The sequence below is a fragment of the Bubalus kerabau genome, chromosome 1, assembly GCF_029407905.1.
Source record: "Bubalus kerabau isolate K-KA32 ecotype Philippines breed swamp buffalo chromosome 1, PCC_UOA_SB_1v2, whole genome shotgun sequence".
Taxonomy (NCBI): domain Eukaryota; kingdom Metazoa; phylum Chordata; class Mammalia; order Artiodactyla; family Bovidae; genus Bubalus; species Bubalus kerabau.
The window spans coordinates 246989922-247005124 of NC_073624.1; the positions used below are offsets into that span (position 1 = coordinate 246989922).

Here is a 15203-nt window from a genome sequence, read left to right on the forward strand (position 1 = left end):
CTGGGTTGGAAAGATCCCCTGGAGGAGGAAATGGCAACCCACTCCAGTATTCTTCCCTGGAGGATCCCATGGACAGAGAAGCCTGCAGGCTACAGTCCAAGAGGTCACTAAAGAGTCGGACATGTCTTAGCAACTGAGCACGCACCTGTCTATTTGCTTCTGGAAACAGCTCTTTAATCTGTGTTCAGCCACCTCCCCCAATCCTGATAATCTGTCTACCATCATCTCTCAATGTCAGGGAAGAGAATTAAGCTTCCAAAAGTGAAAATGCTTGTGGTGTTTTTCATATAGCAGCATTTATTTTGGAATGTTTAGCTGCTTTTAAAAGCATCCATGAAAGTTTGCCAATTACCCAGAAGATAACAGCAACAGCAAAACACATTTTAAATTCTGAGGAGTAAATTTTTTCTTCACTTTCACTGCAGGCAGGAACCTGGAAAAAGAAATAAATTTCCATTTAAAGATCACTGTCTCTAAATTCATCTCTCATGCATCTCGATGTTTCATTATTCATTCTTCAATTGTAAAATTGTAGGCAGTTTAGGAAAGTGATGAAGATGATTTTGAGATAAAAGACATGATTCACTGAAAGTAATATAACAAAGGGTCAGGAATTGGACAAAAGAGAAAATGACAATACACTTTATTTCATTACATCATTTACTGCTGGCAAAAAATTGGTGATTAATTAAGACCTTGGTTTCTTTTTTCATCTTGAGATCACACAATCTCAGACTCATCCTTACGTGTGATAGAGCATGTGCTCTGCCTCTTGGCTCTTTTGGATTGCAATTTCTTTTATGGAATTCTGTGAGCAATCACTGAACTCTGATATTTTATTCTCTTTTTAAATCAAAGTTTTAATTCTGGGCAGGTGGCTCTTCTTGGCAAGGAGAGGAAGGAGGCACCGCTTAGTTGTTGCGGCCTTTCTCTGAAGGTCCTAATTGACAAGGGAACACTTTACAGGTGACTGAAGGAGTTCCCTTTGTACTGGAAATCTGTAATCTCTCTGTCGCTTTCTGCATGCAGATGACAAGCTTCTGCCAGCTTCAGAACTTCATATCCTCCAGCTTCAGAGACTTTTGTGATTTCCATCCATTCGAACTGGTCCAAGCCAGTGAACTATTCCCATCTCCAGCATTCTTTCAGCCAGACCAATCTGCCCTTATCACAACAGAGGTGCCAGAAACTTTGTGAATTACATGCTGTTTCTCGTGTTTACTGATGCACTGATATTTGGGAAAGGACTACAAAAATTTTATTTTACTGTTCAGCCCATTTCTGTTGAAACTGAATCACCCCTCCCAAGTTTTCCTTTCCACACAGAGCTCAGTTTCTGAGTGTGAAGCCTCTGGGAGAGGGAACTGAAGTAATTGAATCGGATTAGACAAGCCAGCAGAACAAAGTCACATTCCAGGAGGTGTTTCCAGCATCGAGTAGATGAATTGTAATTATTTAAGGATTAACACGAGCTTGAGATGAGGTCCATTCTGAATACTCTTCACTGTGTATAAACAAAAGCAAGAAGTAGTAATATAGGCTGTTTAAGCTTCTTTTTATCTTTAATAGATTTCTGTTAGAGCTACGTGAACTTGAAAAACTGCTGCCATAGTGAGCAAACTTGCTCATTGTTTTTCAATAAAATGTTAGGCCCAGCTAAGCCCTCAAGTCTAGGGAGAGAGCTTAATTAAGGCTGCTTCTTTTACCATAATTTACTGGGACCATGCTTTGCTTTATGCCATAGGCAAGGGGAATTGGGCCTATCATTTGTAAATAAAGTTTTTATTTTAGGAGAGTTAGATTTACAGAAAAGTCACAAAAATAGTATGGAGATTTCCTATACACCCCGTATATAATTTCCCATCTTGCTGATGTACTTCTGTAGTATATTTGTTACAATTAATGAATAAATATGGATATACAGATGTTAAATTCCATACACTACTCAGACTTTCATTTTTTTTTTTTTATAAAGTCCCTTGTCTATTCCAGGATCCTATCCAAGATACTATACTTGGATATCCAAGATCATCATGTTTTCTTAGGCTCCTTTTGACTGGTAAATTTTTTCATAGTTTTCCTGTTTTTTGATTTCTTAACACTTTTAAAGCATACTTGTTGGGTATTTTATAGAATGTCCCTCAATCTGAATTTGACTGCTATTTTTCTTATGGTTAAACTGATATTATGAGTTATTAGGAGGAAGATCAGAGAGGTACAATGCTATTCTCAACATAGCATCGAAGTGACTTAGCAGAGCAGCAGCAGCAGCAGCAGAATAACATGCATCTTATCATCATGACTTATTACTGGTGATAGTAACCTTCTATCTTTTTCTATACCACACTCTTTGAAAGCAAATTGTTAAGTGTAGACCACAGTTGAGAGGTGAAGATTTATATTCCACTTTATTGAGTGAGGAGTATCTACATAAATTGTTTGCAATTCTATACCAGAAATGTGTCACTTCCCATATTCATTGATTGATTAACTCAGTGCTTTTTTTGTATCAGTATGGATTCATAGATATTTACATTTTGAATTACAATCCAATACTGTGATACCTATTTTGCTGTAACTTTGCCATTGAGAGTTATTTCAGTTGGTCCCTGTGTCCCTTTGACATATTTGTTTTTTGTTTGTTTTATCATTTAATTACTTTCTGGACTTCCCTGGTGGCTCAGATGATAAAGAATCTGCCTGCAATGCAGGAGACCCAGGTTCAATCCTTGATTTGGGAAGATTCCCTGGAGAAGGGAATGGCAACCCACTCCAGTATTCTTGCCTGCAGAATCCCATGGACAGAGGAGCATGGTGGGCTATAGTCCATGGAGTTGCAGAGTCAGATGCGACTGAACGATTAAGTACACAGGCACAGGGTTGATAAATGCTTCAGGTTCATATTGTATATTCCTTGTCCCAGGTCCAGAAATTATCCATTTCTTAAAGAATCTCAGGTTCCTTTTACTGGAGAGTTGCATGAAGTAAGAAAAAAAATCGGACCTTGGGTGCACTCATTGCTACTGGGGGATCATTGCTTTTAGAACTTTTCAGTGGACAAAGTTAGGAAATATATGTGTATCAGTCTCTATATTATGCTAAATCTGAGTTTATACTGATGTCTCTAATTCTAAACCAGTATCACGGTTCACTTTGGTTCATTCTAGCCATGCCCCTTGCCCATCTGTAACTTCTCACTCCAACATTAAGAAATCTAATTTCCTCCAACTGACATTCATTTACATATTTGTTCAACCCTGGTATGAATTTACAGCAGTTTCAGAATTGCTAACCTACACTCCCATGAAAAATAACTTTATCAACTAAAGTATAGTGTGTACAGCTATATGTACAGCTCCTTTAGGCCTGTAATCTGCGTTCATTCATTTCTGAAGTGTCTTAGGTCAGCATGGCTTTCTCCTCATTAATTCCCTTCAGTGAGATTATGTCATATTTTTGTAATACAGTTAGATTCTTCTCTCATAGTTTTCATTCCCTCTTGTTACCTCTGTCTATCCTCTAGTTGATTTTATTGTTTTGTATTTTGCATAATTCTATGGGTTATAGCAAATGGTTAGTGTCATGAATTTTCAACTACAGTACTACACAGAATATTTGCATAGTTCTAAAAATATCTCCTATGTTCCCTCCATTTAATACTCTTCCCAGCCCTTAACAAGTAATAATCTATTTGCAGTCGGTATACTATTCTCTTTTCCAGAATGTTATATAAATAGAGTCATACTCCATCAAGATCTCTCAAGCTGGCTTCCTTTACATAGCAATGTACATTTCAGATTTATGTATGCTTAAATGTGGATTAAGAGCTTATTCCTTTTGACTACTGCAGGGTTTGGACACATCACAATTAGCTTGTCCATTTACCTATCCAAGACCTTCTTGGTTGTTTCCATTTTTGTGGTTATGAATAAAGCTGTGAGAGTTTTCATGCAGACATACATTTTCAAATCACGTTCATAAATACCTAGGATGGCAATTAATGGGTTGTGTGTTGTCTTTGTTTAGCTTTGTAAGAAATAGCCAAACCAACTTTCAAAGTGACAGTACCATTTTTCATTCTCTAAAGAATGAGGATTCATGTTGCTCTGCATCCTTGTCAGCACTTGTTACCACCAGTTTTCTTTTTTTTTAATTTTAGCTATTTCTAATCAGTTTATAGTGGTATTTATTGTTGTTTTAAGTTGTATTTCTTTACTGACATTATGTTGAGTAATATTTATTCGCCTTCTGTACATCTTTTTTGGTGAGGTGTCTCTACAAATAGTTTGATCATTTTTAAGTTGGGAGTGTTTTTTTTTGTTGTTTTTGTTTTTTGCTTATTGTTAGGTTTTAAGTGATCTTACTAGTGAGTTTATTGGTCTTTTTTGTGTAGGTCAGTGTTTCAGATTATACGTCCCACATGCATCAAAAATCCTCTGAGATCCTTATGAATTGCAATATTTTGGGCACTATTCTAGATCTAATAAATTGAAACCTCTTGGAATCATGACTCAAAACGCTATGTATTTCACAAATTCTGCAAGTGATTCTTACGCACCCTACCATTCATGAACTACTGATGTGTAATTTGGTGAGCCACTTCATAGTTGTAATTAGGTGTTGATGAGGCTCTTCTAAATCACTGGTTTTCAAAAATAGCTGTACATTTGAATCATCTTGGGACATTTTTAAGATCCAAATGCCCACACCTCTTCTTAACCTAATGAATCAGATCTTTTAAGAGTGAGATCCATTCATCATTCTTGCTTAAATTTCCTCAAGCAATTGTGATGTACAGCTAGTATTATCATATTCCAAATTTCTTAAGTATTCAACAAGCCCATTCATCGTACTATATTTATTTTTAGCAAATAGGTTTTAAAAGCCCTATATATTTTTCATTTTACTCATTGCGTTTTAGTGAGATTAAAGTAAATATTCATAATTTACATGATACACATGACAGAGCTGCAACACACATATCAAGTTATGGAAACAGTTAATTCCGATGTTATATGATAAGATCTTATGTTTTACTAGAGGTCATATGCAGACAAAATTCAATCTATTTCATTTTAAGAAGCATTGGCAGATGCAGCAATATCCTTTAAGTAGCCTATATTAGTGTTTCATACTGTTATTAGAAAAGTCACCCTTTAAATAATAAACATCTTCTGGTCTCAAACTTTTCTCCATTTATATTAATGTATGGTCTCATAACTGTTCCATTATATCTCTCTACGTTTGACAATATTTAGCTATTAGTAAAAGAATTATAAAAATCTATATTGCACTATTTAAGTGTTATTTAAAGGATGTGTATGGGTTTCCCTAGTGGCTCAGTGGTAAAGAATTCGTCTGCCAATGCAGGAGACGTGGGTTCGATCCCTGTATCAGGAATAGCCCCTGGAGGAGGAAGTGGCAACCCACTTCAGTATTCTTGCCTGGGAAACCCCATAGACCAAGGACAGTGGCGGGCTACAGTCCATGGGGTTGCAAAGAGAGACATGGCTTAGTGACTAAACAACACAACAATTAGTTATGTATTGTTACGATAAAAATATGCCTCCCAAATTTAGTGGGATAAAACAACAAACATTTATTACCTCACAATTTCAGAGATGAAAAAATCTTCATGTAGCATCAGTTCAGGGTCTCTCATGAATTTGCATTCAAGATGTCAGCAGGGCCTGCTGTTATCTGAAGGTTGAATTGGGGCTGGAATATTCACTTCCAAGATGCCTCATTCACATGGCTGTTGGCAGGAAGCCTCAAGTTCCTTGTTGCATGGGTCTCTCCATAGACTGCTGGGTGTTCTCATTGACATGCAAATCACTTTCCTTAGAATAGGTGATCCAAGACAGAGAGCTAAGAAGGAAACCACAATGCCTACATGACCTAATCTTGAAAGTTGCACATTGCTATTTCATCACCTGTTATTCATCCAAAGCAAGTCATTAATTAAGTCCAGCTTATACTCAAGAGAAGAGGAATTAAGCTCTACTTCTTAAAAGGAATCAGATCAGATCAGATCAGTCGCTCAGTCGTGTCCAACTCTGCGACCCCACGAATCGCAGAACATTAAAAGGAATGGTATCAACTAATTTGTAGACATTTTAAAAAGCATCAGAGCATCTTCTCAGTCTTCATATGAATTATTTTTTAAATCTTTAAAAACATTAATAACAGCATAAGATTTTATTCACTGAAAACTAGCAATAATTAAAAAATACTTCTCAGTTCAACAATTTTTATTGAGTAGCTCCTGTATGTCAGACATTGTGCTGGATTTGACAATAAATGGGAGAAATAAGATCCAGGAGTTTAAATTTATCTGGGGTCAGATTGGAGAAGATAGAAGTAAAAGCTATATTTATTTTGTGCCACATATTCTGTGAGTGATAGAAGTATATACAGAGCATGATTTAAGAACAGAAAAAGGAAACAGTCATGCTAGAGGGGCTGGTTGGAGATTTGGTCAGGAGAGGCTTCCAAAAACAATGATGGCTGATATGTCCTGAGAGATAATTGAATAATAGTTCATCAGAATCATGAAAGGAGAAGACAGACTCTTGCTAATAAAATGACACCAGAAAACACTTAATGCTTAGAGGAACTCCAAATTATTCGCTTTATCAAGTATTTTTATATTTAAGCACAGAAGGAGGTAAGTGTAGAAGTAAAAGTAAAGTGAGCTTTGTATATAAACCATGATGAAGAATTCTACTTTATTATAAAGTAGTAAATACTAAACTAATTGCAACATTATTATTACTATAAGCAAAAAGCACCACAAGGAACTCTAAGCATTGCAGCAAAGTAATACTATTCTCATAGTAAGAATTACTTAAAATTAACTGTGCTGATCAAATGGTTAATTAAATGAATACATTCTACTTCAGAGTATGCTAATAATTATAATCTATTAGATGAATAATTTCTCCTTTCATTTTATTCAGCTAGATACAGAATGTCCTACTTATCACAATTTCAAATATATGGAAATCCAACATATTAAAGCAAACATTATGCCAATAAGAATCTACTTTGAGTTTTCTGTAATTGCCCCCACTGAGTTTGTTCACCTTTCTACTGTTCAGAATATGAAACACATTTTAAAATGTTGAATAACTACTATTGTTCTATCATACATTTGCTAACTTGTTAGGGGAGTTTGGTGGGGATGAGATGTAAAGCCATCCAGCAGGCTGGCTCTAGGAAGGATCCCAAATGCCAAGGCTCCCTTCGTGTGAGCTGCTTCTCTGAGTGTTCAGTCTAAGGATGAGCCAGAGTGTGAATTCAAAGGGGAAAAATAGGAAAGTCAAAACCAGGGAAATTTAAGCCAAGATAAAAAACCAGGTTTATTCAGGATTTGAAGAAGATACTAAAGATAATGAGGGAGCTGACAAAGGTGATTCAAAAATTAATTTCAAGAACAGAACCATGTACCCAAAAGTGCACAGATAGGCAACCATATGCTGTGTTAATGAAGGAGGCAGGTATAATGATATAAGACCCATAATTTCTATAGTACCTCTTTTTCAAATCCTTAGAAAACTTATTTTTATATCTCCTTTTGTTTAATTCTGATAATCATGACTTATGCTATCTGAATGCCAATATTCAAAGAAAATTATGCTTTTCTGTATGTGCCCTCTTATTTTATTTGTTTTCATTGACTTAAAAGAGCAATATTAATTTAAGCAGTAATTCATAACAGGGAAGAAAAAGACTCATTTAAAAGAGATGATGATGAAAATTAAAATGGAGATGTGGAGGAACTTGTTAAGAAGGATCAATTAATGCCATTTTCTTTTGCACTTATTTTCTTTAAGTGCATGGGGGTTGTTTCATTTTTCTTGCCAGATAGTGCTTCTTTGAATAAAAATAGGAAACTGTGTTCCAACACCATAAGCAGAGAATGGTTGTGATTCATTTCCAATAAAAAGGGAAGTGTGTTGCTTTTTCCAAGGCTCCTCAGAAATTGGTTGAGCATCAGGTGCATCTGTCTGACTCCTCCAATCGCAGATGCACCCTCTTGCTTAGCTTTGTGAAAGCTTTTCTCCTTCCAATATATCCTGAATCTCTATATGGATTTTAAAATAGATGCCATATTTTCTGTCCAGTGCTTAAATTAGGCAAGAGTACAGAAGAGCTCTTTTTTTTTTTTTTTTTCTCCTTCCCAGGGAGAGAGAGAGAGGCAAAGGGACATGTTCTCAGTTGAATATAGTAGGGGCAAGAAGGATTTGAAACTATTTTTTCTGAAAATGCCTATTATTCTCTCAAGCTTCTGGGCACTGATATCTTTGACTCTCACCACTGCTGCACTCCAGGTTGTGGTCTTCAACACAATCAACACCAAGTGTTTTCCAAAATCATGATGGAAACAGACTCCATATTCTCAATGAGCCAGGTCATTTTAGTTTGAGTTCCGTGTCATTTATCAAAAAGCTATAGACTTCAAGACTCCCAGTGACAGATCTGTAGAGTTAGTCTGGCTAGGACATAAGGGTGATGAAAAAGAAATGTAGACCTGGCAGGGCTTTTTGGTATTAGGCAGATGTCCCTGCTTGCTTTCTTTTCTACTGGAAAACTTATTGTACACATCTCATTGTACACATGTTTTCTCAAACTGCAACTTTGCCTCCCTGTAGTTTAAACCCATTGGTATATTTCGATTTCTACCACGTTATACAGGAGGTTCTGCATGTCTCATAAAATACATAAGCTGTTGCTATAGTTCATTTTAGTCTTAGCATTTAAAGTCTTAATAGTGATGCTATATGGAATTATCTAATAAGGGATCTCAATCCCCAAAGTATTTTACTGGAAAATAAGATACAGTGACCATTGACTATTTCTTCATTGCTTACTTTTTTGTGTATCAGAGTTAATCATATAATAATTGCTCAATAAATATTGTGAATTGATTGAGAATATTTTTAAAACTTAAATGTCTAACCCCCATTGTTAGACATGAATTGAGATCCTAAGATAAAGAGATGTCTTGCACACTGCAACGGTTGTATAAAACCCCTCAACATTCTTGGCAAGATAAGAAAAGCATTAATTTTCTCTCTTTTAAATGTATCATTTTGAATGTACAGAAATAAAGTAATTGAATTTTTATTCCTCCTTCTAAACACAGAGTTTATGAATATTTTTCAAAGATACTTTGTGTTCTTGCACTTACATCACTGCCATTATTCATGCAGAGTCAAGGGAACCACACATGAGAGATTAGATTAGAAAGCTTTAAGGATCTGGTAAATTATAAAAGTCCACGATTATACTCTTAAGGAATTAATTGTTCATTTTTTAAAGTGAACAAAATTCAAATCTAACTCAATGTATTAATGTTAGAGATTGTTCCCATGACAATAAATTCATTTCTAATGTTTTCTATTTTGTTCATTTCAATATGAACTCACTGATGATATCTACATCTAAGTAAAATGAAATTTTTGGAATTATGGAGGCTCAGTCAATCAACAGGAAACTGGAGGACGAAACTTTGAAATAAGCAGAAGCCAAGAACAAAGATGCCCAGTGTGGTCTTATAACTGAAACAATGTAGTCAGGATGTTGAATGGATAACACTCTGCTGAATGACCTGTGTATATCACCTCCTCTTTACTTCTAGCACCTTAGAGATTAACAGTGTTTAAATCACAAACTGGCCCCCTGGATCGCCTCAGACAGGAGAGGATTAAAGGATCTCTGAATTACAACTTCAGTCCTTTTATCATCCAATCTGGGAAACTAGCAATGGATATAACCTTCCCGCCAAGCCTATACACAGGGATGAAGATATAATCCCCAAGAAGAAAATAGAGGAGATAAAAGGAGAGACTAAACCTGAGTGACCCCAAATGATAAATCTTTACAACATTATGAAATGATTCTACAAGGGGTATGTGCAGTACTTTTCAGCTACACAGACTTATATTTTCTTCTTTGCATCTATACCTGAAGTGCATCTTGTTTGAAAAACTAATCAGGTATCTCAAACTTTTAAGTTAAGTCTCTCAGTTTGAGTCACATTCTCTTTCATTCTGCCCTAATCCCTAGATATGTACTGATTGTGCATGCAGGACTCCAGTTTCTCCTTGACTAATGGAAGGAAGGTGAACCTCTATGTCACCAATTAACTCCAGTATAGGTTAAACCCCTGGTAGAATAAGATGACTTGTTGCAACAGTGATTTGAAATGGACTAAGCAGCATTCCCTGTAGTCAACATTCAAAATCCCATTATCATCAGGTCTCCAAGGAGTACTGTTTGATAAATACTGTTGAAATAACAATTTTGTCATTACTCGTAAAGTGGCAAGATTCTTAAGTATGAATTGTGTGTTTTAAGCACGGTTGCACTATTTGTACTTTGGCAAAGATAGTTATGTCTGAAAGAATATGCTCATTAATCTTTACAAACAGGTTTTGGGGATATTTTTTAATACTGTTTGATATAGAAAGAGAATAAGAAGTTGGTCTTGTTAGCATTTTACCATGAATGCCAATAGTTATTTTTCTCATCTGACTCAATAGTTCATGCCCTGAATCCATAAGAACATTGAAAACACAGGCAGTTTCAATGTCCTAATCTCCATTTTGATGGTGCTACGATTGCCTCTGGAAGAAGTGCTTATTTCTTTAGAACTCTCATGATATTATCTTACTTGTTAAACAGGTGGAATAAATGTTCCACCTTCTGAATAGATGCACTGGGTTTTCCAGGCATTTCCTGTATAAGTTTTTCTTTCTCATTTTCTGTTTTGTTTTTTTTTAATTAACTCATTTACTTATTCACTTTCCGATTGACTCCATATGTAATATAATCATCCAGTTTTATTTCACTTCTTATTAATTCAGAGCATTCATGTTTATTTTAAAAACTCTTATGAAACCCATTTGCACTAAATGACTAAATAAAGATATGATGTGTCTTTATAAATGAGGAAACAATAGTAGGAAGTCTTAAATGTGCAGCCTCTAATTCAGAATGACTGACACATTAAATCATATCATCCAGCTATACTGTTGTGCTTTAAGGAATTCTTATTCTCAGAAGTAACATAATTAATAGCTGAGAGAAATAAGAGTATAATATTTAGTTTGGTTGAAACAGAAAAAGCACATTTGGGAAACATTTACTGGAATTCAAAGAAGATGGATAAAAATCAATTTTGCCTGTTGTCTACATTGCTGTTTCATTCTCCAGTTGCCAACACACCATAAATTGGTACTAGAATTAGAATTTTGACATATTATTAATCAGAGAAATAAATATGAAACAGCTTGATGAACCCTGGTATAAGAAACAAAAATTCAAATAAAAAGTCATCCCATATGTGTCATTTCTTGCAGGAGCTTAATATAATTTAGTAAATCATTTTGTAAATTTCAACAAAGGATACAAGCTCACTCTTCCTCATTTTTAATGGATGTTTTGAAGGGAAAACATTAGTTTAATATCATAAACTGTGTTTTCACATACCTTTGATCCATTTCTCATGACATTCACATCTACACTCTAATTAATATTAATTCTAGGCTAGTAGTTTATATCTAAATTAGAAAATTTTCTTTATGTAGAGAATTCTTATTAGACTGAGAACTATAACTGCTCTTGTTAGACTGTCTGAGATCTATAACCACTCTAGCTTATAGGCTACACCTCATGTTGAATGCTGGTTGAAAGTGAAAGTGAAGTCGCTCAGTCATGTCCGATTTTTGTGACCCCATGGACGGTAACCTACCAGGCTCCGCAGTCCATGGGATTTTCCAGGCAAGAATACTGGAGTGGCTGCCATTTCCTTCTCCATGGGATCTTCCCAAATGCTGGTTGGTAGACTATTAAAATTATCCTGGTACGAGCTATTCTTAGCAGAGTAAAGACAGTGCTGATGATAAATGGATTTGGGAGCTCTCTAAGGGCAAAAATTATCAGTCCTGTGGGATGAACTTGGAGAAGGAAATGGCACCCCACTCCAGTACTCTTGCCTGGAAAATCCCATGGACAGAGGAGCCTGGTAGGCTGCAGTCCATGGGGTCACTAGGAGTTGGACACGACTGAGCAACTTCACTTTCACTTTTCACTTTCATGCATTGGAGAAGGAAATGGCAACCCACTCCAGTGTTCTTGCCTGGAGAATCCCAGGGACAGAGGAGCCTAGTGGGCTGCCATCTATGGGGTTGCACAGAGTCAGACATGAATGAAGGGACTTAGCAGCAGCCGCAGCAGCAGCAGTGGGGCGAAATGGATATGGAGGCAGAGAGGAAGATGCCACATATGACTCTCCTATTTCTTTTGCAAGAAATTGAATAGATGTTGGTAACATTAACAAAGATAAGAAACACTGAACTGATTATCCAGATTATTCCTTTCCACTTTTGTTCTCCTACTCCCTCTATTTTCTTTATCCTGTCTTCAACCTCTACCTTTATTCTAAATAAGGCTCCAGGACCTACTTTCAGTGTCTCAAAGATTACACCCAGGTTTTAAATCTCTTTTCTTTCCCCAAACTGTTTATTTTACCTTTTTTTTCTATCTCTTATTTTAGAGTGATTCTGTGTAAGTTTGCCTGACTAGATTCATGGAGTAATCCCAAATAGAATGCTCTTTTTTGATATTCCAAAATCCCATGCTTTGCAGCCTTAGATAGACAAGATGCCCTGGGCTAAGCCTTCTAGAAAGGAAATCCAGGTCCATGTTTCCTTTTTGTCTTGGAGAATTTGTCAAAACCCCCTTTTGTTAAGTTAACCCCCCGATCTTGTCTCTCTACTAAGCACAAGATAAGAATTCACGAATCATTAGGTTTAGTTTCTTTCTAACTAACTGAAGAACACTGATTGTCATCAGTGTCATTAGAGTCTTAAATTAGATATGCACAAGCATGTAAGAGAACGTATTGTGTGGTAGGCCAGATAACGTCCATAAAGATATAAGGTCCTAACCCTCGGAACCGGTGAATGTTACCTTATATGGAAAAAGGGTCTTTGCAGGTATGATTAAGTTAATAATTTTGAGATGGAGAGATTATCCTAGATAATCTGGTAGGCTCTAAGTATAATCACAAATATTCATGTAGGAAAGAGGCAGAAGGAGGTTTCTTGACAGATCTAGAAAAAGTAATGAGATTATTCAAGGGTCATTGGAAAAGACTCTGACGCTGGGAGGGATTGGGGGCAGGAGGAAAAGGGAACGACAGAGGATGAGATGGCTGGATGGCATCACCGACTCGATGGACGTGAGTTTGAATGAACTCCGGGAGATGGTGTTGGACAGGGAGGCCTGGCGTGCTGCGATTCATGGGGTCCCAAAGAGTTGGACATGACTGAGCGACTGAACTGAACTGAAGTCACAGGCCTAGGAATGCCTTGAGCCACCATAAGCTGAAGACAAGGACTGGATTCTCCACTTGAACCTCTAGAAAGAGCACAGCCCTGCTGACACCTCAGTTTTCAGTGAAACTAATTTCAGATTTTTGGCCTCCAGAACCATTAGAGAATGAATATCTATTGCTTTAAAGCACCACATTTGTGGTAATTTGTTAACAGCAGTCCCTGAAAACGAATTCATATAAGATAACATTTATGCAAATAAGCTCTAAAGTCAAATTGTGTTCAAAAACTGAATACTGTTTGTAATGATGATAACTGGGCAAATCATGCCTTTCTCTGTATTTCAGAGTTTTCTTTTGTAATGTGTGTGCATGCATGCTCAGTCGCTTTAGTCGTGTCCAACTCTCTGTGACCCCATTGACTGTAACATGCCAGGTTCCTCTGCCTTTGGAATTCTGCAGGCAAGAACATTGGAATAGGTTGCCATGCCCTCCTCCAGGGGATCATCTTTACCCAGGCATCGAACCCAAACCCGTGTCTCTTAAGTCTCTTGCATTGGTAGGCAGGTTCTTTACCACTAGCGCCACCTAGGAAATCCCTTCTTTTGTAATAAGTGAAGCCACTCAGTTGTGTCCGACCTTTTGCAACCCCATGGACTGTAGCCTACCAGGCTCCTCCGTCCATAGGATTTTTCAGACAAGCATACTGGAGTGGGTTGCCATTTCCCTCTCCAGGGGATCTTCCCAACCCAGGGATCAAACCTGGGTCTTCCACGTTGCAGGCAGACACTTTACCATCTGAGCCACCAGGGAAGCCCATTCTTTTTAAATAAGAATTTATTAATAGTAGTCCCTGGAGTAGGAAATGGCAACCCACTCCAGCATTCTTGCTGTGAAATCCCATGGACAGAGGAGCCTGGTGGGCTATGGCCCATGGGATGGCAAAGAGTTGGACATGACTGAACATGCACGCTGGAATAGTAACCATCTCAGAATTGCATGAGAATTTAGAAGAATGATTCATACATAGTGCTAACAAATCACACACAGATGTTAACTATTATTATTTATTTAACTTTGCAATGTTTTGTTATTACCAAGGATAGTTAAGGAATTTCCATTTTTCAAAGTCTTTATAAAAGCTAGTTTATTTTCTTGTGACTAGAAGTGGACAGGTTTTCATTTTGAGTTATATCAACCTCAAAGATTTTTTAAATTGTTTGACTGAAATATAGGAGATAGATAAAATGGTTCTAATAGCCAATTTTAACTACGGTCTGATCATGACCAACTTCCTTGGTGTCAAGAAGGACAAGGGAGAATATTTAAGGAATGAAGCCCCTCTAATTGCTGATAACTTAAGCTGATTTACCAGAGTCACAGCAGTGGTCAGTTCTGGGATTTCCTCATAGATGGGAGGTCAGACAACATGGAATTATTTACATTGATGACAGCCACATTAGCAGACACAGGTCTGTAATGCTCAAGAGGGTGGCAAGGTCGCAGACTTTGTGAAATTCCCTTATAAACCAGGATATCTCCTTTAAATTTGAACCAGTGTGCTTAGACATATTATCATGTTCATTCTTCATTTTATTTGATGTAGCAGTTTTCATTCTTCTATTGTTAATATCAAGAGGGAGCCTAGTAATTGAGGTAACTGGAAGTGTGTAGAGGAGGAAAAGTCTTTCTCTACTCATCTTAGGTTTCTTGGCTGGGATCCTATAAATGGGACTGCTGAAAGATTAATAACAGAAAAGCACACACATTTATTTAATACGAATTTTATATGACACAAGAGCCTTAATGAGGAAATGAAGGCCTGCAGATATAGTTAAACCTGAACATTTTTGTACCAGCT

The 15203-nt window shown here is 36.7% G+C and overlaps 1 long non-coding RNA gene across 1 annotated transcript; it reads right to left on the reverse strand.

Annotated features, from left to right (window-relative positions):
- Positions 1 to 318: 318 nt before the first annotated feature.
- Positions 319 to 11851, reverse strand: LOC129637971 (uncharacterized). The gene is made up of 3 exons (XR_008707653.1): positions 11759 to 11851; positions 5607 to 5868; positions 319 to 433 (listed from the first exon to the last, which is right to left on the reverse strand). It is a non-coding gene; the product is annotated as an uncharacterized LOC129637971 (long non-coding RNA).
- Between the last annotated feature and the right edge of the window lie 3352 nt (positions 11852 to 15203).